The following is a 21,495-nucleotide window of genomic DNA, read 5'->3' as shown; positions in this document are numbered from 1 at the left end:
AATTCTTAAAATTATTTATTGAAAGGTTCTGAGTGAGCTGGATTTTGAAATTTTTCCACTCAGTCAATAATAGAAGATGGTTCTTATTATTTAAAACAGCATATGAAAGATCCAAGGAGGTACTGATAAGGATGATATATTTAGAGAAAAAGATAAGTTTTGGTGAAATCTAAGTGAAAGGAAATATTTAATGAGAAATTACTCAGAACACAGAAGCAAGAGTCATGCCTCGCATATCATTCTAAAAAGTTAGTTTGTTTACCCTTCAAGCAAATAAGGAAATTGCAAAGAGATTTAGACAAAAGCCAGAAATTTTTCTATTTTTGGAACTCTTCTATCTTATTCACTTTTCAGAATGCTTTGGGGAAACACACACATACGCACACAGACACACAGACATACACACACAAACACACATAGAAGGAGAGATAGAGGGAAAATGGCTTAAGGCTATGGTTCATTGAGGAAATGTTATTTGAAGCCATTTAAAAATATGAGTGTCTTAGTTCCTTTGAGCTGCTGTAACAAATACCAGAGACCTGTTAGCTTACAAACAATAGGAACTCATTTCTCACAGCTCTGGATGCGGGAAGTCCAAGATCAGGGTGCCAGCATGGCTGCGTTCTGGTGAGAGCCCACTTCTTGTTCCCAAACTGCCAGCTTCTCACTGCGCCCCCACACGGTGGAAGTAGCATGTGGGGGCTCTTTTATAAGAGCTCTGATCCAGTTGTTGAGAGCTCTATCCTCATGACCTAAGCACCTCTCAAAGGCTTCCCCTTCTAACACCATTCCATTTGGCGTTAGGTTTCAACAAATGAACTGATGCTTTGGTCAGGGAGAGGGGGCACAGACATTCAGACAATAGCAATGAGCAAAATTTTCTATGGCAGCACCAGAGATCGAGATTGTTCTAGGGAAGGAGACAGTGTTATAGAGGACAAGAGCTAACGAAATTAAAGAGGTAGATAGATGGGGTGATCATAAAATTGGTAAGACTTCAAAGTAAGGTTCCTTTATGCCAGGGGTGGTGGATAAAGCTAAGAGGCAGGAAGATGGCTAGGTCATTAAAAGACTTACTTACTCCATACAAAGATGTCTGGATTTCATTTACAGACAATTTGGGTGACATCAAAATAAGAAGAGCCGGGGAATGGCAGGCATGGCTCAATTTGCATTTTAGAAAGAGTTATGTAGGAGCATGGCCTGGAAGTGACAAAAGGAAAAAAACAATTGTTACAGGAAGACCACTTCAGGGCAGAGTAGCAGTCCAGGTGAGGTGACAGTGAGGACCTGAGCAGAGGCAGCGGCCCTGAAGGCAAGAACAGGGAATCCCGTGTGAGAGGTACGCGGGGAGGTGGGTTGACAGGATTTACCGATGATTCGGTGGAGAGGGGTTGGGATTAAAGTTGACGTCTGGATTTCATACCAAGTTCTACATGGATGATTCCATCCAACAAAACTGGGAATCAAGGAGACGATGTAAATGCCCTTTGGGAAGAAGATAATGTGACAAAAAGTGAGGCTCAGCCGGAAGTCCGTAGCCCACTCCACATCCCGCTCCTCCCACTCCCCAGAGAAGCAGGGCTCCTATGAAAGGCAGCTACCCAACATGGGAAGTCTTAGGTTCAAAATTTTCCTCATCCATTTGTTAGTTTTGGGACTTTCATCTTTCACATTTTAGTGTCTCAACCTGAAAAATGCAGATAAGTACACTGATCTTGAAGGTTATATAGGAATTCAGAGACTAAACATATATGAGAATATTTAAAGCCAACTTCTCTCAACCCTGCCTTGAAATATATGCAGTTATTTCTTACTTTACTTTCTTTCTTTCTTTCTTTCTTTCTTTAATTGAAATATAGTCAGTTACAATGTGTCAACTTCTGGTGCACAGCAGAATGTCCCAGTCATACATACACATACTCAAACTATGTGAAGTTTCATTTCCCCCTGGAATCTGTAATTTGAGTGTTAGCAGGTAGAAGATGTGCCCAGAAGCATCTGTTAAGAGCCTACTAGAGGAAAAAACAAATCCTCTAACTTTGGGCTTAGGTAATGATGTTTAAAGATGAGATGATACGCTTCAAAGATATCTGAATGGCAAGCATCACAGAAAGCAGTCTGCTGAGCTCTCTTGCTTAGTTTTGAAGTTACACACTTAAATTGAAACATTCTAATCTTGTTGGAGAGAGAAAGAATAGAGAACATTCTATGTTTAAATAATTTTCCCAATCTGAAAAAAAAATATTGGGATCCTATGATCCTGAAAATGATTTGTATGTCTGAAGCATGTGATTATTGCCAAAAGATTTATTAACTTACCTGTGAGGAGTACTAAATATAAAAACTACTGAGTTATTTGTATGTGTATGTGTGCATAAAATTACTGTCATGTTTTATCAATGACTTTCAAATTAAGTATATCAAACACAGAGGCCAGGTAATTTAGAAAATTTACTCTCCGGGGTTTACAAAACGCTGTACACATGTCGCTCTTTTTAGTTCCTTTATTTCTAGCAAATTGTAGTAGCATCTTTTACGACCACAGACTATTTATCTTAGCAAGAAGCATTAGTGAAATGCATCCTCATACTGCAGGCTCATTTGATAAGTGCTTCTCTGTGCACTGAATGCTTTGACTTTCATAAATAGAGAGAACAATTTCTCCCCCCTGGGTAAAATCAATCTCATAGATTAATATACACCCTTTCATCATTTAAATGGGCTGCAGTTAGAGATCTATGTTTATGATGCGGCTTTGGTGCACTGGTAGGTGGATAATACATACTCAGTTCTTTCAAAGGCAACACAGTTGTATTATAATGAGCTGGCTCTGAGCCATCACCATCAATCCTGACATTTACACTCCCTTCGTGTTGTACCAGGGCCTGGCGATGACATAATTGTTGCTTGTATAATAAAGTGCCGATGTGAAGTATGCTAGCCATGAAAAACCTAATTTATAGCCCAAATGGTCAGTTTGACCATTCTCTGGAAAAAAAAAAAAAGTCAGAAGATCGTACAGTTCTAAAATCAATGCTACTTCAGGGTGGATAAATTATATGTTTAATATCTTACATCTTGGTGAAGATTGCAAGGTTGATTGAAATGCCTCAAAAATAGGGATGAGGGCCATGCTGCTAGGCGATAGAGGACCTGTAATTTATTTCTTTAATATGGCGGCAGTTTGTCAGGAGTGTCACGAAAATGTGGATTTGGCTTTATTATTGTTTGCACACTGCTCAGCACAAATGAATAATTCATTCTGAGGCAAAGAAAACAGAAGAAATATTAACAGTTATTTAACCTGACCACTATTATATTTCAAGGAACTGCATTGTCACCAGGATTTCCAGATGAAACAGCCAGTTAAATTTAAAATTCAGATAAATAACAAAATTTTTTTTAGCATACATATGTCCCAAATATGGCTGCCTAAATGGACATGGATGGTATTATTGGTCCCAGGCTGTATGCGGTACTAGTTGGGTAAGGATGGGGTAGGGAAGATGTGATGATGTGTTCATGTCTGCTTGGATTCCTTTCAATACTGTGGTATCATTTATATGAAAATACATTCGTAAGCATTGTACATGAATATCTGTTCAGGCACCCAGAAACAACTGCGAGAAATAGCTAGACACTGCACTTAAATCGTACTTTAAATCCATCTTGCTCACTTTGATTGAAAAATAGTGCTTATTTTTAATAGACAGGGCCACATTTATTCGTGGGTTTCTCAAACACGTTCTAGAAAATAAGCATGCCTCAAAAGACATTCTAAGCTTAACAAAAAGCCATAATAATGTGCTACACTTTAAATCTGTTTTGGAAATATTTCAAATAAATAATGACTTTGAAATATTTTCCACACCATCAATTAAGGGAGATATGTATGGTGTCAAGGTAGCTGGCAAATTTAGTCCATTTAATCACTTGTCATTAAAAAGGTTTTTCAAACTAATTATCTGTCAAGCGAAGTATTTGACCAAGTGACTGATAAATTTTGTCAGAAGAGCTCATCTGATGACATTAGTGAACCTAATCTTTTATTTTATTCCAAGACTCAGGGTGTTATAGCCTAGAACAGGTTTGCTGCAGATTGAGTGTGAAGAAACTAATTTAAGAATCATGAGATCATTCCAGCTAGAAAGTCTAGTTTAGAATGTGTTTATACACATTAGTTTACACGTTAGCAGAACTAGCAGAAATTGAAGATTATATTATAGTGTGATTGAAGAGACTCAGATTTCTACAATCTTTCCTGCTAAGCTGTTACGAAGCATTAAAGGCCATATAATATTAAATAGCCTAAATATAATGTTGACATTGTATAGCATTAGAATCTATATAATATTTAATATTATCATTATCACTACTATATAGATACTATATTTCATCTATGGAAGTAGATTGTATTCCTGACACTTGTCACAAAGAATCTTTGTTTTAAGCTATGAAGATTTAGAGTTGTTTTTTTGACCAAGGCATAGCCTATTTACTGTGACTGAGAGAAACATTGTCTCTATAGGGCATAGAAAAAAAGTACTGTGTGCCAGTTACTAGTGTGAGCTCTCCACACTTGTGCAATGAGCATATGTATGCCAGCAGAAATTGATTAAAACAAAAACAAAATTAAAATAAAAATCTAAATTATTCACAAGCTTGGAGAGTTTCCATTTTCAGGAAGTATTTTTTTCTGGCAACTGGGCTATTATTTAATGTATTGGGCCCTCAATTTCAATGTGAATAAAGATCTGTTTCATTGCGTTGGCTGGTTTGTGTAAATCCACACTGGGAAATCTGTACTTGGAGCAGAGCAGTTCAGAAATCTCACCTCACACTTGTGTGATCAACCCTGATGACTATCATAGCACGTTAACTCAATTTTTCCCATTTTTCTTCAGAGAAAAATATGTTCTGCTTTGGAAGAGGCTACTTGCTGCTCTTTTTTCCTTTGGAATTGTGACGTGGAGCTTCATTTTTTCTGATGTGTCAGGACAGTACTGAAAGCTAAAAATAGGAATTTTAAGTTGAATTAAGATAAGTGCTTTTGCTTATTTCTACTGTAAAAGGATTTTTTTAAAAAACTACTCATATTAATTTTATGTAACTTAAATTCCTAAACATTTTAGTGATTTAATCTAAAAATCATATCTCTATCTCCCATTTCTCCATTTTTTCCATTTTCTAATACACAATTTTTTCTTATCTTTAGAGATTCAGGCATGATATGCCTTATTGTCCTTTATATTAAATATGATGATGCTAAACTTTTGAATGAATATATTATAGAGAGTGAGGACAAAAACACTTAAAAGACTTGTTCAAAATCTCAATCCTACTTTGATGCACACCTCTAGATTCCTCAAGCAACTCTCCGTTTTGGTAACCGAATAAAGGCCTAGAATTTGATCTTAAAATATGGATCTTGGCTTTGCACTGAGAAATAGTAAAGCTATTGGTTAGTTGGAGTGAGATGTTTGGACACTGTTTGTAGGAACCAAGTCCAATGGATACTTGAGTGGCCTCTTGATAAGTTAAGACTTATTTTCCGAAGCAGTCGTTTTCTTTAATGAAAAAGCCTCATTATTCTCCTCTTAAACCATCTTTATCGCATCTACTCTTGAACAACTGCCTAATTACCTGGGTTACAGACCCTTGACTATGGAAAACAGGGCTTATTTTCTGGCAGCTTATAGATATTCTTATACTTTTAAAGATTTTTAGAGTGTAAACCACAACCAGAAAAAAATTAATGAATATATTTCTGTTTGTATTTCATATCAGACAAACATAACCCATCATAATCATCATATCATCAATTAGCATTCTGAAAGATATCTGTGAAAAATGAGACTCCTTTTATTAAAATGCTTAGCATTATACACAAAGAAACAAAATAGTTTATAGTAATGAATTCACTTTTATATACACTCTTTTGGGCTAGGCCTTATCAGGTCACGACACTTTAACAAATGGCGTACCTTGTATCACTTTGATGTAATTCTGGACATGTGAGTTTTCCAAGTCATAGAAGGGTCAAGCACACAGTGGATTGCTCAGGTTAGGTGTGGTCAGAAGGGCTGTTGGGCTGGAGGAGGGCAGTGATTTTACTGGGAGATGTGGGAGGGATTGGCAAAGGAAGAGAATGGGCCAAGGCGCTGAATGAAATCTTCATTTGTTCCAAAATTTCATTTAAACCAGACTTCTTTTTTGGGACAGGTAATGAAAACAGGTCTTGTTTGTTTGTTTGCTTTTTAATTTCTCCTTTTTTGTGTATGGTTGTGCAGTGGTGGTGGTGGTGGTGGTGGTGGTGGTGGTGGTGATGGAGGTGTGCTCCTATGGACCACAAGAACTCATGTCACCTCCATTGCTCTGTATTGGTGGGATTTGGGTCACAGTTCCTTACAAACAGCCCTGAGCACCCCAGATCAAACATCTGCAATTCAGGGAAGTCACCACCAGGTGGCAGTTTGAGGTTGTTAGGGATAAAATCCTAGCAAATTCTTGTTCAAATCCACAAGTCCTTCCTTAAAATAAGACATTATATAATGCCTTAAACCCTTTATCTCTATGAAGTGTTAATAGTTTTACATAAAATAACTCCTATTTATTTGTTACTGGAAAGTTTGGAAATAGTCATACTTCTAGACTGGTTGTCTGTCTTATAAAATTTCTCTCGTCTGTTCTCTCTAGTATTTACATTCTTAGTTTTCCTTCCAAGTCTTTAGTCATAACATTATCATTTACTGGTCTCAGCTAAACCCCCAAAATACAATAGATTGTGTTTTCTTGTTTCTTTGCTATTAAAAATCTTTGATTTTTTTTTCTATTCCAGTCCAAATAGAAAGCTTGAATTGATTCACTAATTCAAACATTTATGTAATGTCTACTGTGTACCAACAAGGCTTTGCACACAGTATAAGGAACACACAGATAAACAGGGACTTTCACAGCCTACTGATGACAGCAGCCAGCCTCACAGCTGGAATGCCAAAGGACAGGGACAGGGGATCAAGGATGACTTCAGAATTTTTCCTCTGACCAGGATGCTATTTATGTAAATGTTCAAATTATCAGTCAGTTCCTTTTATGTGTTTGATTCTTCTTGCTCCGAAAAGGTACCTAAGTGTCAAAGGAAGATCCTGGCATAAAACTTGTAAATATATGACGGTTAATTAAATAAGTTAAGGATCTTATGCTAGATTATACTGCTCACTAGTTAAATGATTAAGGGGTTGTAATAATGAAATTCTAGGATAATTGTGATAGAAATGACTTAGCTTTACAATGATTCAGGAATATCATTGGCGTTTCTTGCCAATGTTACTTAAATCCATGCCTCCTATAATAGTGCCTCCACCATGACCCACGTCAAAAACACTCATCATATTATTATTTTTTGCATTTATTTTATCACTTTCAGAGGTATAGCATTTGGATGAATGTCAAAGTCTAGACAGAACTTACAAGTTAATACTTAAGTCATTTCAATGTTAAATTCACAAAGCTATTGTTGAATGTAAATCACTGAGTAAAGGAAAAGGGGTACTGGAAAATCAGAGTTGCACAGACCCAAATCCATGATCAATGGCACATATGATTGTACAATTGTGTCTTTTCTTGCTGCTGAAAAACAGACTTCAGAATTTACTGGGAACAAACTTAAGTGAAAGACAGGGCAAGATGATTAAATTAAAATAATGTCACACATATTAAAAAAACTTTCAAGTCTCCTGTTGCTTACATGTGACCCTGTGATGATCGCTGTAACAAGGAGAATGCTGACAGTTGAGAATGTTTTAAATATGAAACCAATCTTAAACATCTATTTTAGCTACGATCCGGTACTGACAGAGAAGCCGCGAAGTAGCTAAAGGACCATTGGGACCTCATTGCCACTATGCTGTCCATGCTTTTTCATGGATTAAAAGAAATGTCAGTCTTGTGTGTGTGTGTGGTAAAGGACACCAGGGGGCTTTGGCCTCAGGAGAAAGCTGTGAGGTATGAAGCATCAACAATAAGAGAGTTCCACTTACCCTCTTAGATCTGTCGGTTCCCATCTACTGCGGGAAGACAAGTATCTTTTTGTCCTAGGGCAGTTAATTTAATACAATCTCACTGAGTCCAAATTGTTGTTAAGAAGAGGGTTTCATTTTCTCGTTCCATTATTTGATGAGGTGAAGTGAAGTCTATTATGAGGCATGGCATAAGTTTCCAAAAGCGCATTTTATTTATCTCAAAGTTATACATGATTTTGGAGTCTTCAACTCAGCTTTTCTATGGCTGCTGCTATAATGGTTCTGTGGGTAGGCTGAAAAAAAAAAAAAAAAAAGAAAGAAAACAAGCTTCACAAATATTAAGGATTTTGCTAAAGTGTCCACAGTCCTGATGTCTGCTTGAACAGCCGTTTAGATTAAATAAAGGATGTGGCAAATGAACATCAAAGCAATTAAGTTTCTGTGAACTTCGTTGGCTAGAGATAGTAAAGCAGGATGCTGAGGAAACTTTGAACAGTTTCTGGTGATGGTGATTCATCTACAGCCCACCATTAGGGTCTCACTGCAAGTTATCTGATTTTTGCTAACAGTAGCCTTGATCTTTGACTTTTCCAACCAGATTGATTGATTGATTGATTGATTGATTGATTGATTTATCTATCTATTTTTATTGAGTTACAGTCAGTTTACAATGTTGTGTCAATTTCTGGGGTAGAGCACAGTTTTGCAGTCACACATGAATACACACATGTTCATTTTCACATTCTTTTAAACCATGAGCTACCACAAGGTCTTGAATGTTTTTCCCTGTGCTGTACAGTATAAACTTGCTTATCTATTCTATAGAATCCAACCAGATTTTAGACTTGCTTTATCATGTTTATGCTTTTCTATGGTTCTCAACATACAGGAGACACTTAATCAATAACCCATAATTGACTGTGTTGTAATAGTGCAACATAGGTTTTAAAATGTGAAAGGTAGTATATGTATAAAGATAAAAGGCCCGGGGACTATTGCTGTGGGGGGTGCTTCTCACACTTTCTCTGGTACAAGTATCTTTCCCTCCTAATGCACTGCAGATGAAAACTGAAAATTAAAATAACATATAAAATACAAGCCTGCATTTTTTTTATTAGACTCTAGACTTAAAATTAACCTCCAAATTACCATAAAATGTTTCCCAACACTACTCTCAATTTCTAACCTTAATTCATTGCAGTAACTAGCTATGGGCCGTGGGCCACATTTTGAGCACCACTGGATTAGATCACACAGGACTAGTTTTGATTTGTTACCCATAAAGTGAGTCATTTTCATTGACTTTATATGTATATTTTCCTCAACTACACAAATGTAATATTAGGGAAGACATTTCTTAAAATGTAATCATTTTATATGTGTGCAGTGGTGGTGCAAACCTTGTTTAACTAGTGAGTCAAGCATAGTTCTTAAGTCTTGTAAACTGCCATATCTCCTCTTTGTACTTGATAACAAGAAACACTGGGCTTCCTGACTGTTACTCATATTCATTTTATTTGAAAGAGAATTCAGGGTTTGGATACATACACTCACAGACAGTAGATCCATGATATTCAAATTGCTCAATTGAGTAGTTCCCCTAGGAAAGTTTAAATAGGGTTAAAATATCCAAGGGGGCAGGGGGTGGGAAAGGACAGACTGAGATTTTAAAATGCAGAATAGATAAACAAGATTATACTGGATACCACAGGGAAAAATATACATGATCTTGTGGTAGCTCATAGCGAAAAAAAAAATATAACAATGAATATATGTATGTTCATGTATGACTGAAAAATTGTGCTCTACACTAGAATTTGACACAACATTGTAAAATAACTATTACTCAATAAAAGAATGTTAAAAAAATAAATAGGGTTAAAATATTTGAGAGCTCTGTTTTCATTTTATCAAATACCTAGAGGAAGGGTCAGCAAACTACACCCATGGGACAAATCTGCCTAGCTGTCTGTTTTCATTAATAAAATTTTGTGGGATCACAGCCATGCCTACTTTTGGTGTTGTTCATATATGCTTTCATGCTACAGTGACAGAGTTGAGAAGTTGAGATAGAACTGTATGGCCCACAAAGACTAAAATATTACCTAGCTGGCCAGCTGCAGAAAAAGTGTGCCACTTCCTGATCTAGATATTGGCCAGACTTTAGCAAAAGCTCTAGTATTTTTGAGGATGAAAAAATATTGAGGTTTTTAACTTGACTGAAGTTATAGTTTTACCTTTATTTGGACTAGAAGATATAAATGAAAAAAATCTGTGAATTATTTATTGATTTCATCTAGACTATCAGTAATATTTCTATAAAACAGACATTTAATTAAAAAAACCTAACCTGTACAGGGAGCTTACAGCTCATAACAATTTCCAGCCACTGGCTTTTATCTTTTATCTGTACTTTTTAAAAAAAATTTTCTACAATTTTTATTGAAGTATTATATAGATACAGAAAGTAAACATATTATAAGTATACAGCTATCTGAATATATGCATGTAACAGATGCACAGCTCAAGAACAGAGCCCCTGCAGCACTCCAGAGGTCGACCTCATGCCTCCTTCAATTCAGGACTCCCGTTTCTAACAGCATAGTTAAATGTTGCTTGTTCTTGCATCTTATATATAAAGAATCAAACATCATGTATTATTTAGAGTTTGGATTTCTTTACTCAACACTATATTTCTGAGCTTTATTCATATTGTGGGTAGAGATAGATTGTTCATTCTCATTTTTGTCCTCAATATCTGTACTTTCTTATTTAAGCACCCAATCAACTCTATCAGGTAGGTACCAGTGGTATTCTTACTTTGCACGATAGGAGCCAGAAGCCAGAGAAGGTATAGAACTTGGAGATGTTCACATAGTTAGGATTGGCAGAGCTGGATTTTGAACTCGGGAAATATTGCTCCAGAATCCACATTCTTAATGATCACATTCAATCTATTTAGCAATAACAATGAAAAGTTTCCTAATTGAATTTTATGCTTAAGTCCATTATTATTGCCAATTATATGTGCCAATATAAGGTTGTTTTTGTTGCCATATGGCATATTATTTATTATTATTATATATTCTTACTAATTTTACTTATATGTAGCCCATGACTAATACTTTTATAGTCCGTGTTAAAAAAGGCATCCTCTCTGTACTTGTAACTATGGAAAATAATTGCTGGAATGAGTTTTAACTTATCTGTTAATAGTTTGAAATACTGTAATCTTAGACACAAGTTGAGAATAGTTAACTATGCACATATCCTTGAACATTTTGCTGAAGATAGTTTCAATGTCTTCCTTTTGAGACAAGGGTGAAAAAAAAAGAAAGGAATCTAGGTTGAGAAAATGAAGTAAAAAGGTACAATTAAATAAAATTATAGGTAGGACTTCATGTAATCATCTCACTGAAAATTATAGGTTCCTCCAACTTGCGTAAAGAGATGTTTTACTAGAAATGTTTCTCCAACTTCTCTTTGGTAGGGTATTAACAGTTATACAGTGGCAATGTGTTCCAGGATTGAAGTAATTATGGTGTAAATTTAAGCTAAAAATACGTAATCACCTCAGGTATTTGGTAAGTGAGACAAAAGAAACATGTACAATTTAAAGACTTCAACCTCTTTTTCACTTGGTGGCCTGGCTTTAGAATTTGAAACTCAGTATTTTGTTTTTCCAGGTTAGTGTGATGGATTGGTATCATTCTTTCCGGAGCCTGGTGATTCTGTCCCAGTGAGCATCACGGCACTTCTATGCATTTCAAACTGAAATATTTTAAACTACTGAAATTATGAAACAACTAGGCAACTGACAGTAGGAAACTAGTTTTTAAAAGTTTTCTGGAAAAGTCATGACTTTGACAAAATAATCTGTATATCTCGTCTGAGTTGATGGAAGTTCAGAATAACATATATCAGTCTCCCCTTTCTATAGTATAGTATTTGTATCATGACTATTATATTTATTTTTCCCTCTCCTAACTAACAACCCATCCATCGAGCCTACTGCCCCCGTATTGCAGCCAATTACTTATGTCATGTTTCAGTGAGAATACAGATGCTACCAGGAAATAGCTCTTTCCACTTCCCCTGGTCAGATCAAAATATGTATGTCCTACCTTTGCATTTGTCTTCTCTTTTCATCCTGATATCTTCTTTTACAGAGGCAAGTCCCTCCCTGAAAGAACAACTCCCTTGCCTCTGGCTTTTTTTTTTAAGGACTCTGCTCATTTGAACTGTTACCATTTTCCTGTACCACCAGCCTCTCCTTTCTTTTCTATTGGGTCTTTCATATCACAAACAACCTTGTCCCTAACCTTTCCAAACGTCTCTTGATCTTCACTTATTCCTTCAGGTACTGTACCATTGCTTGGCTATACTCAGAGTCACTATTCTAAAATGAATGATCAAATCATCCAATCTCCATTTATCCATGGACAGGCTACACGAGCATGTCCTGGAACTCCGGGGTGGAGAGTGAAGCCAGACCACATTGCAGCCTGGTTCTGAGAACTAGAAAAATCATCAGGGACCAGGGTTTCTTTCTGTCCATATCTTGTTTTGTGTAGTCTTTTATGTCTGTTTCTTTCTTTACAGATGTTTAAATTTTTCTTCTATCAAACAGCAATGAAGTACAGAGAACATTTCTGGAAGTATTTTTGCCTGTTAAAATGGGTAAAACTCTTGGCCTGGCCTTTTTTAAGAAAACTATGTTGTGGATGAACAATATACCTCAAAGGTTCTAGGATAAGATGTGTTTCCTTTGAATGTGTCTCTAGGCAGAGACTGGCCAGATGGGGGCCCAGGTTTTATTACAGTTATTTATGTCTTCAAAAGACTAGCTTTTACTTTCCATTTTCCAGAGCTCTCTTTTCACAGATTTTCATATAGAATATGATTAAGCAAGAGCCCTAAAGGTTCAGTGGGAAATACACAATATATTTTATCAAAATGGGATGTAAAATATACTATTCAGTTACAAAGATTTTTAACAGCAAGATGATATATTAGGTGGAAGCATTCCACAAAGACAGCCTGATCATCTTGCATTTAATGCCTTGCCTCCAAATTGACTTTTCTTATTGTTGATAAACATCCTTTAATAGATCCTTTAGTTATGTTAAATACATAGACTTCACATCTGGAAAATATGTGACTTCAAATACTTGCTTTGCCACTTAATAGCTATATTATTTGGGGGAAACGACATTACCCATTTATGACTCAATTTATTTCTCAATAAAAGGGACCTATATGGGAATGGAATACATCGAGAAGAACGATTGCTGATAACTATTAATCTCATTTGTCGTTGTATATCTTAAAATACTATTATGCCCTCACTATTAAATCATAGCTTGTCTTCATATAAACTTCTAGGTTAATAGATTATTTCCCTCAGGATTTTGAAGAATCCCCTCAATATTAGATGCTTTTCCAGCATCTTTGTTGCTAACAAAAAGTCTGCCAATAGTCAGATAACAGGGAATAAGTCTTTTTTCTCTGGTGGACTTTATGATTTTTGTTCTCTTTTTTTTTTTTTCTTTTGAAGTTAATGTTTTAAAACTTTTTTATTAATTTATAATCATTTTACAATGTTGTGTCAAATTCCAGTGTAGAGCACAATTTTTCAGTTATACATGAACATACATATATTCATGGTCACTTTTTTTCTCTGTAAGCTACCATAAGATCTTGTATATATTTCCCTGTGCTATACAGTATAATCTTGTTTATCTATTCTACAATTTTGAAATCCTAGTCTATCTCTTTTTGTTCTCTTTTTTTAAAAATACGTACATTGCATTATTTAATATGATGGTAAGGGTAACTATATATGTGTGTGTATGTGTGTATGTGTGTGTGTGTGTGTGTGTGTGTGTGTGTATTTGTCCTTTCTTCTTACGGTAAGAATACTTAACTTGAGATCTACCCTCTTAACAAATTTTTTAAGTTTTAAGTGCAAAACACTGTGTTGGTAACTACAGGCATTTATAGCAGATCTCTAGAACTTGTCCAATTTTGCATAAGTGAAACTTTAAACCTGTTGAACAACTCTCAGCTCCCCCTCTTCCCAGCCCCTGGCAACCAACGTTTGACTCTACTTTTTTAACGTTTTTATATTCCTCATATAAGTGAGATCATGCACTGTCTGCCCTTCTGTGACTTGGTTATTTCACTCAGCATAATGTTCTTCAGGTTCACTCATGTCAGAAATGGTAGGGTTTCCTTCTTTTACAAGGCTTAATGGTAATATTCCATTATATGTATATAGCTCATTTTCTTTATCCATTCAAATGTCAGTGGAAATTTGGGTTATTGTCTTATCTCAGCTATTGTGAATAATGCTGCGGTGGAAGATGGGAGACTAGCTATTTCTCCAAGATTCCCTAATTTAAATTCTTTTGGAAATATATCCAGAAGTGAAATTGCTGAATCATATGGTGCTATTGTTAATTTTTTTTTGATGCACTCCCATCTTATGTTTTCTGTAGGCTTTAATAAAGGATCTTCATTCTGCCTTGCATGGTATTTAATTAAGCTGTTACAGAAAGCACAATTATTTGTGTTTCCTTCCATGCCTAAAGCCCTAATATCTGACAAAGGATTTGCTAAGTGTCACTTACAAAAAGATGAATATGATTATCTAAAACCTTGAGAAATTTAGCATTTTATGAGGAAGGTAAACACTTGTGTGATTACTATACTTACATACTTGGTAGATTATATAACAGAGGCCTGGGTGCTATGCAACAGAAAAATACACAAAAATGTGAAGGAAATAGTGGAAAATTTTGCCCATCGCAGTTGAAGAAGATCTCACATGCAGAATTTTAAGTTTTATTGTATCTTCTCTATCAAGTACTCCTCCTTTTAATATTCAGGATGATGACGTGGAAAGGACACTTAAAACATGTTTGCTGCCTACTGAAATGTGATGGTTGTCTCCAGAAAAAGCACATGTGTGATTGTGAGCTGATCTAAATTCTCTTGTCTTGGAACAACTCTTTTTCACTTGAGAAAACAACTGATAAACAAACTATGGTTATTCAGACCTGAGTCCCTGGCAGACGTTTTCTCATAAACGTGTAAGATAAGACTGTTACTTCAAGGAAAATATCTGATGGTACTTGAGGCCAATGATAAAACTTAAACTTTTAAGGGGAATTAGAATTTTTTAAATGCATATTTATCAGTATCAGTTCCAGAAAGTTTAAGGACTTTTTCTGATGAGATTACCAGCGATGTTGACAAGTACAATTTTTGATATTGCATAAGGAAATGTGTTAACATTTTGATGATCAGTGTAACTGAAGGAATGGGTAATTTCTAAATGGCCACTGCATGGTGCTAGCAAAATCTGGCAATGGGAAAATATCTATTCAAGGTACAAAAACACAAACCGTAACACACTACTTTAAAGCCGCTAGTAGATAATGAAGCAGAGTGCGAAAAATTAATTGATATGATTTCAAGTTTTATATTGCAACTAGTCATTGTGAATTTTGGTAACAAAAGGAACATCCATAATTATATGACTATTCACATTTTTTTCTTGCCAAATAGATATGTATGTATTTCTTCATTTACTCTAACCAAAGCCACGTAGGTTGCCAGGCTTTAAAGAGATTTGCAAAAATGCAAAAAATATTATTCTTCCCACTATATTCTTTGTTTTCGAATATATAGATTTGTTATTTTTGTTAATGTGTAATAGGATTATTACTGGTATTTTTAAATGGAATTAATAAAATACTTGTATTCTCAGCTTTAATACTTAATTAAGCAAATATTGGTACATATATCATCAAGAGATCTTTGTGGTCCTCAATAATTTTCCAAATTATTGTATAAGATCCCGGATTCCAAAAAAGTAAGAATCTGTTGAGTTCCGTAACATTACATACAAGGTTTGGTTGGCGAGACTGCTACTTCCTCTGTTCCTATTAACCACATGAACTCACTGAAACTGGACACCATCAATTACATTCAGAATAATTCTTAGGAACTAATACAATCTAAGATTATAACTACTTATTTTTGTTGCCTTATAGATAGTCATAGTTTAAATTTAATTACTAATATTCTGCTAAATCTTGTATTCTGGATAGTGTCAAAGTCTGTGGTTCTGTCCAAGATATAACAAATGCAAAGATTCAAGGACCAGCTTTATTGACTTCTGGTTGACTTAAAATTGTTGATGTGATATTATATGTAAGCAAGACGAGTGGTTTGTCTAATTCAGTAAGCCTACATGCACGATTGTTAGTTTAGGATAATTTTTCAACATATGTTCAAAACTTCACAAAGGTTTGTTTACAGCCCAGCAAAGCTTAGGTAGGAGTATATGGAAATGCAGAAAAGAAAGCAAAGTCTGTTAGGCATGAAAAATATTATGTTTCCCGCTCACTCTCCTTTCAGATTCACACAAAGGAGTGACAATTTATAAAATATGAGCAATGAATCATGTTGGACATTACATGAGTAAATTCAGAAGCAAACAAAAATTATGAAAGAATAAATATATAAATTGATCAATTGGTTCAGCATAAAAAGCACATAAATTATTAGAGGCTGGTATAGCAATATGCAAAATAATTCTTTCAATCCAAAACTATTTTGGTCAGTGAAATGAAGAAATAAATCATTCCATATTAAAGAATATACAATAATTTTCTTCTGTTCTCAAGGAAAAACAGCAAAAATATATATCACAAGCATGACAATAAAGTTTCCCTAGAAAGGGATCATTTTTCAGTGACTAAAACTGTAATTGATTTCAAAAAATCCACAAGGAACCCTGAGAGTAAAAATGTAGGAGACAATCGTGATGGATGGTTATAGGTGTGCCTCCCATTAGATCTGTATTTGAAATAACCTAGATAAAGGTGGACATTTTTCTCCCTAATATTATTTAGTTTTATATTTTCATTTTACCTCTTGCTTGTACAGCTTATAACAATTTGTGGGTTTGAGAGGAAGCTTTGTAACCAAGTTTCAATGTGAAAAGATTATACATTTTCTATTTTTAGCATGTTAAAAGTAACAGCATGTCACCTAGCATGCGAGGAAAAAGGCAGCAGTGAGTTGGATGGGTAATGGCTGTGTCAATGCCCTCTAGCTAAAAGACCACCAGGAACACACCTGTAATTGAACAAGTTGGTTTATTACAACTTCAACAAGGGAAAACTCACACCACGGGCAACTGTAGGGCGTCTTAGTGAAAAGGTATTAGGAGGATTTGGGCTTGAGTTAGATGATCACTGAGAAGGTTTAAGGAAGTAGGGTTTTGCTATGAATTGGATGTTGTCATAAGGTGAGGGTACTGCTATGACTGGGTCTCTTAATAAACGTTATCTGGAAGAAAGGAAGACTAGACTGAGACTTACATATAACTGATAAAAACAAAATCTAGTACAAGGAGATGATTGGTCATATTTTTTGTTTGAACAACATCCACGTTTTGTTTGTGTGTAGACATGATTATGGAGGGGTCACTTTTTCCCCTTGATAGATCATGGTCACAGAGGGTCTTTGTCTGATAGTGATATTTTATGAAATTGTTTTTTTAAGAGAAGAATATTGATACCTGACAATGGATCCCAAACCAACTTGCAGCAAGACCAACACTTGGCTGATATCTGTATCTATCTTTCTACCTACCTATGCAACTCTTTTGGATAACCATAGGTATGGATAGCCATGCGTCATTTTCCACCTTAATTCATATAAAACTTCCACCTTAATTCAAATAAAAAGTCAATTCCACCCTAATTCAAGTTTTAAAAAAAGTTTCTTTTTTATTTCTATGACATTAGAAATTCTTAACTTATAATTTTTGTCTTTATCTTCTTCATACAGAGCTAGATTTTCAGAAAACATGGGTTTGGAATAATGAAGATTGCTCAGTGAAGACTATTTTTCAAATTTCCATTAAACATTAAGGTAATGAATGATCAGGATATAAGGTTAGTAGGTTAAAAATTTCACAGAGATTTGACCAACGCGTTCTTAATACATTCTTGGCTGACATATGGTTAACATTGAGCAGAAGTTTTACGTAGACAATGATTCTAAGAAAACTCTGCTAGGTTATCATAGGTGATAGAAACTGTGGCTAGAGCTGAGAATTCAAAGGAAGAAGCAGAAGTTATAAGGGGCCACTGAAGTTGACCATTCCCTAGCCTATCTTTCCTACTGATACTCCTCATTGCACCTGCCATGACTATATGCTCTGTGAGGGAAAGACTCATGATTTAAAAGGAAGGCCTGTATCCCTACATAACCATCATCTCTGTAGTTGGAAACTTCTGGAAAAGAGTCTATCATGAGAAGGAATATTGATTTCTCTGCTTTCTGGAAAATAGTCTATTATTCACCCTCTCTACTCCCATCCTTCATTCAAGGGACAAAATAGAACAATGCTAACTTTCTCTTGTTTAAGTAGCTAGGACTTTAGAGCATTAAGCTTTCTAATTTTGTTATAAATGTAACACATTTGTGCATTTTGTCCTTTCATTATTGGCACCAAGGACTTTTAATCACTCTTTATTAATAAACAACAAAGTATATGCATTGGTTCATTCAGTGAATATTTGTTGAGTGTCTCTAGGTCTTTCCTAAGCAATGAGGATAAAGGAGTGGCTTCATAGAGAAGATCTTTTTCCTAAGGAGTCTTTATCAACTTTAAAATGGAGTTATTTCTTTTTGATAGAAGAGAACAGTGAATTCAACTTTCAGAACATTTATATTTCTAAAAGATACATTTAAGCAAAATTGTACATGAAGTTAGGTTCCCCTTTAGACTAACATAGAGTGAATGCATTCCTCAGAACTCAGCAAGGGTGACTGGGTATAAGAAAGGATAAACAAAAAATTCAATTAGAAATTAATAAGGTCTATATTTTGTTAGTCTTTTTAACTCAGCTCTGGTATTATAGTTAGAATTATTATAAAACTTGTTACCTTCAAACTAGAACTGAGGTCCCAATTTGAGATTTGCTGGGTATAATCAGAACATTCCAATGAAGGAAATTCAGTATTCAAGTTTGCATTCTTTTGAGAAGACTTGCTGATTTGGAGCATTTTGAAAACAGTCACACTGTGAAAGTTATAATCAAGAAGGATAATATAACACAACCACACAAAATCGATGAGATGCAGCAAAAGCAATCCTATGAGGGAGGTTTCTAGTGATACAGGCTTTCTTCAAAAAACAGTAAAAATCTCAAATAAACAGCCTAAAACTTACCACCTAAAATAATTAGAAAAAGGAAAAAAACAAAACCTAAAGTCAGCAGAAGGAAGAAATATAATAAATAACAGGCAGGAAATAGATAAAATAGAGATTAAAAAATAGAAAAAAATCTATCAAACCAAGAGCTTTTTTTTTTTTTTTTTTTGGAAAAGAGTAAACAAACTCAAAAAACCATGACCAGGCTCATCAAGAAGAAAAGAGGGAGGACCCAAATAAACAAAGTAAGACATGAAAGAGGGGAAATTACAACCAAAACCACAGAAATACAAACATACACACACACACACAGAAGAATAGTATGAATAACTAACTACATGACAACAAATTGGACAGCCTAAAAGGAATGGACAAATTTCTAGAAGCATACAGTCCACCAAAACTGAATCAAGAAGAAATGGATAATTTGAACAGACTTCTTACTAGAAATGAAATTGAATTTATAATTAAAACAAATGAACAAACAAAAACCACCTGCAAACAAAAGTCCAGGACTGGATGGCTTCGCTCAGGAATTCTACCACATATACAAAGAAAAATTTATACTGATACTTCTCAAACTCTTCCAAAAGACTGAAAAGGATGAAACACTCCCAAACTCATCCTGTGAAGCCACCATCACCCTGCTACCAAAAACAGACAAAGACACTACCAAAAAAGAAAATTACAGACCAATAACTTTGATGAATATAGATGCAAAAATTCTCAACAAAATATTAGCAAATGGAATCCAACAACACATAAAAAAGATCATACAATAAGATTAAGTCAGATCATCCCAGGGTCACGAGGTTCAACAGAAGCAAATCAATCAATGTGACACATCATCAACAAAAGAAAAATCAAAAACCACGTAATTATCTCACTAGACTCAGGGAAAGCATTTGATAAAATTCAGCATCCATTCATGATAAAAACTCTTACCAAGCGGGTATAGAAGGAACATATCTCAAATTAATAAAAGCTATTTGTGACAAACCCACAGCCAACATAATACTCAATGGTGAAAAGTTGAGAGCCTTCCAGCTAAAATCTGGAACAAGACAAGGATGCCCAGTCTCACCACTTCAATTCAACATAGCATTGGAAGTCCTAGCCACAGAAATCAGACAGGAAAAAGAAATAAAAGGGATCCAGATTAAAAAAGAAGAGGTAAAATTGTCATTATATGCAGATGACATGATACTATATATTGAAAACCCTAAAGACTCTGCACAAAAACTACTAGAGCTGATAAACAAATTCAGCAAGGTAGCAGAATATAAGATTAACATACAGAAATCTGTTGCATTTCTCTACTCTAACAAGAAAATATAAGAAAATGAAAGTTAAAAAAAATCTCTTTTAAAATTGCATAAAAAATAAAATACTTAAGAATAAACTTGACCAAGGAGGTGAAAGACATATGATGAGAACTATAAAACATTGATAAAGGAAATTAAAAATGACTTACAGAAATGGAAAGATATCATATTCTCTTGGATTGGAAGAGTTAATATTGTTGAAATGGCCATACTACCCAAAGCAATTTACAGATTTAATGTGATCCCTATCAAATTACTTAGGACATTTTTCATAAAAGTAGAACAAATGATTTTAAAATTTGTATGGAATCACAAAAGTCTCAAAATTGCCAAAGCAATACTGAAGAAAAAGAATGAAGCTGGAGGCATAACCCTTTCAGACTTCAGTAATCAAAGCAGCATGGTATTGGCACAAAAACAGACATACGGATCAATGGAGCAGAACAGAGAGCCCAGAAATAAACCCACTCACCTACAGTCAATTGACCTTCGACAAAGGAGGCGAGAATATACAATGGGAAAAGACAGCATCTTTAGCAAGTGGTGTTGAGAAAGCTGAACAGCTGCATGTAAACAGATGCAGTTAGAACACTTTCTTATACCATACACAGAAGTAAACTTAAAATGGCTTAAAGACTTAAACATAAGACAGGACACCATGGATCTCCTGGAAGACGACACAGGCAAAACATTCTCTGACATAAATCTTAGCAATGTTTTCCTAGGTTGGTCTACCCAGTCAATAGAAATAAAAGCAAAAATAAATAAATGGGACTTAATTAGACTTATAAGCTTTTTCATAGCAAAGGAAATCATAAATAAAATGAAAAGACAATCTACAGAATGGGATAAAAATATATGCAAATGATGTGGCTGACAAGGGCTTAACTTCTACAATATATAAACA

This window comes from Camelus bactrianus, chromosome 3, assembly GCF_048773025.1.
Source record: "Camelus bactrianus isolate YW-2024 breed Bactrian camel chromosome 3, ASM4877302v1, whole genome shotgun sequence".
Lineage (NCBI taxonomy): Eukaryota > Metazoa > Chordata > Mammalia > Artiodactyla > Camelidae > Camelus > Camelus bactrianus.
The sequence above is the reverse complement of the archived record's forward strand: the minus strand, read 5'-3'. Positions refer to the sequence as shown.